This window comes from Mesoplodon mirus (assembly GCF_964341445.2).
Source record: "Mesoplodon mirus genome assembly, chromosome: 13".
In the NCBI taxonomy this organism is placed as follows: Eukaryota; Metazoa; Chordata; class Mammalia; order Artiodactyla; family Ziphiidae; genus Mesoplodon; species Mesoplodon mirus.
In genome coordinates, this window is record NC_138989.1 from 42877122 (window position 1) to 42880131 (window position 3010).

The 3010-nt window shown below is 41.3% G+C and overlaps 1 pseudogene across 1 annotated transcript; it reads right to left on the reverse strand.

Annotated features, from left to right (window-relative positions):
• Nucleotides 1-203: 203 nt before the first annotated feature.
• Nucleotides 204-1682, reverse strand: LOC309814778 (S-adenosylmethionine decarboxylase proenzyme-like; annotated as a pseudogene). The gene has a single exon. The product of its transcript is annotated as an S-adenosylmethionine decarboxylase proenzyme-like (transcript).
• Nucleotides 1683-3010: the final 1328 nt, after the last annotated feature.

The window sequence follows — 3010 nt, forward strand, 5'->3', positions numbered from 1 at the left end:
TGGAGAAATATTACACTGTGCATAAAGCAAATTTAATTGTTTTCACAAGTGTTGTAAAGTTTCATATAGTAAGAGGTTTTTTCTACATGCACTTCAATTTCACAGCAAGAGTGGCACAGGATACCTAAACGCAGAAGAGAGCATTCATGCAAGATATCTAACTCCTTGATATAATAATGCATACAAATCAAAATGATTACACTATCATTACATCTAGGGCTTTCTGCCACTACAAGGTGGTGGTTATGGAAAGCATGGCCCTTGGTATCAATATCTAAAAAGCAGCCACCACCTTCTTCTGTGTGTGTTCTCTTTTTGCATTTTTTTCTTCATTTTTCTTAATCAACTCTGCTGTTGTTGCTGCTTCTTAGCAAAACTGGTAAAAACGAAATTGTAATCATTGAACATAGCGCTCTGGCAATCAAGACGTTTAAAGCCTTCAATCTTCTGGGGCGAAGAAAGCACTGTGCGACATTTAGAACTCTGATTTACAAACAGGGTGGTCACAAATTTTCCTGGCTTGAAGACTTCCATAAGTTTCCTGATCAGGTCATCATAGGAGGTCTGACTTAAGTTTGTTTCAAAGCTAACATAAGAAAATTCTGGTTCTGGAGTGATGTGAATACTCCAATAAGTTCCATCCGATTCCATTCCATTCATTGAATATCCACAAGGACTGAACAGAGTGGCATCAATGACAGAACCTGGTATCAGGTCACGAATTCCACTCTCACGAGTGGCATCCTTTGCAGTAACACCATCTTTCATGTAGAACTGGTCCATAACGCTGGGTCAACCTCACTCATCAGAATTTCCAGGGTTTGATCTGGCTGATTGATTACCCGACTTCCTGGGAAATCCAAAGTATACAAGTACCAACAATCAGAATTCATGCGTCCCATACAATATGCTGCTCCATTTGGGAAAACTGCATTAAGAAACTCTGTTTCCTCCTGGAAATTCTGGTGTGGGTACCCTTGGTGAGAAGGCTTCGTGAAATTCTTACCAGAATAAAAGAAGCTTTGAATTGAGTCAAACCCATTGTAATCCCTAGCAAGTTTCAACAGGGAAACCAGTGTCTTCAGCAAAAGGGTGGTACCACATGTCTTCAAAATGAAACGTTTCTTGGAGACAAACATGCTACTCTCACTGAGTACATAAGCTTCCTGCTTGTCAGTTTTTGTCACACTTATGATTGAACATTGCACATCCTTCAGAAGTATTTCCCACTCGAATCTTGGGATGGTGCGAAGATCCCCAGATCCTTGGTTTGCGTCAGGTTGCTGCCTGGAGAACCAAACCTCCAGCAGCTTCTCGGTCCCTTCAAAAAAATGTGCATCTTCCATCACCGTGAGACTAGCGAACAACCAACAACTACAGAAAATCAACTAAATTAAATCTCTTCTCCCGCTGCTGCGGATTGTTCCAGCTATGTTACTAAAGTTCAGGTTCCTTTTTTGCTATAATTTTATATTAACTTTTTTTTTTAAAAGGGTTAATAAAATTTTCCCGGCTTTTTTTCTTTTCTTTTTTTGGTGAGTGAAAGTTGAACGTGAGTCTGTTGGAAATACGGGCAGATACAGCTCAGTCTCTTGTAGTCCGCTGTTTCCCCGTAAGAGAGACTAGAGTGAGCACTAGCTAATGTCGCCAGCCAAACTGTGGGAGCTAAAGAAAGACTTTTAGAATCAGAAAAATAACTACTGCGCAGCCATTCAACTTAAAGATATTTAAGTGTTTTAGTTGGCTTATAATCTGATTGTCAAAGTTTAAAACATTTTTTTTAGTTAAAAGAATTTTAAAGCAATTTCCTCTACCCACCTTGAGATTGATATATTCTTTTCTATTCTCCTGGAGTGGTATGTAAAACAATTGGATTTGAGGTGCATGGACCTGGAGTCTGTCATACAGAGTGAAGTAAGTCAGAAAGAGAAAAACAAATACTGTATGCTAACACATATATATGGAATCAAAAAAAAGGTTCTGATGAACCTAGGGGCAGGACAGGAATAAAGATGCAGATGTAGAGAGTGGACTTGAGGACACGGGGAGGGGGAAGGGTAAGCTGGGACGAAGGGACAAAGTGAGAGAGTGGCATGGTCATATGTACACTACCAAATATAAAATAGCTAGTGGGAAGCAGCCGCATAGCACAGGGAGATCAGCTCGGTGCTTTGTGACCACCTAGAAGGGTGGGTTAGGGAGGGAGGGAGGGAGACGCAAGAGGGAGGGGATATGGGGATATATGTATACATATAGCTGGTTCACTTTGTTATACAGCAGAAACTAACACAACATTGTAAAGCAATTATACTCCAATAAAGATGTTTAAAAAAAAAAAGGGGGCTTCCCTGGTTGCACAGTGGTTAAGAATCCGCCTGCCAATGCAGGGCAAACAGGTTGGAACCCTGGTCCGGGAAGATCCCACACACCGCAGAGCAACTAAGCCTGTGCGCCACAACTATAGAGCCTGCACTCTAGAGCCCACATGCCACAGCTGCTGAAGCCCACATGCCTAGAGCCCGTGCTCTGCAACAAGAGAAGCCACCGCAGTGAGAAGCCCGCTCACTGCAATGAAGAGTAGCCCTTGCTCGCCGCAACTAGAGAAAGCCCGTGTGCAGCAACAAAGACCCACTGCAGCCCAAAATAAATAAATAAATTTATTAAAAACAAAAAACAATTGGATTTGATGTTACAATCATTCTGTCATTAGAACACTGGATCAAATAGTCCTTTCATTTCATTTGCTTCACAGATAATCACCAAAAAATACTCTTGTCATCAAGCCTTATAGGTATCTGTGGGGTTTTGTCCACCTGGTACAGAGTTGGCAAGTTAAACAAACAAAGGAAACCACACAGTGGTGAGTAAATGAGTTTGTTTATGGTATTTGTATTGTGGTTGAAGCAGATAAATGGCTAGAGAATAATATTTACTTCCATTGACTGGGAATAGACACTATGGCACATAGACTTCTGTGAATTCTGCTGCAGCTAGCTACTGGGTCAGCCCC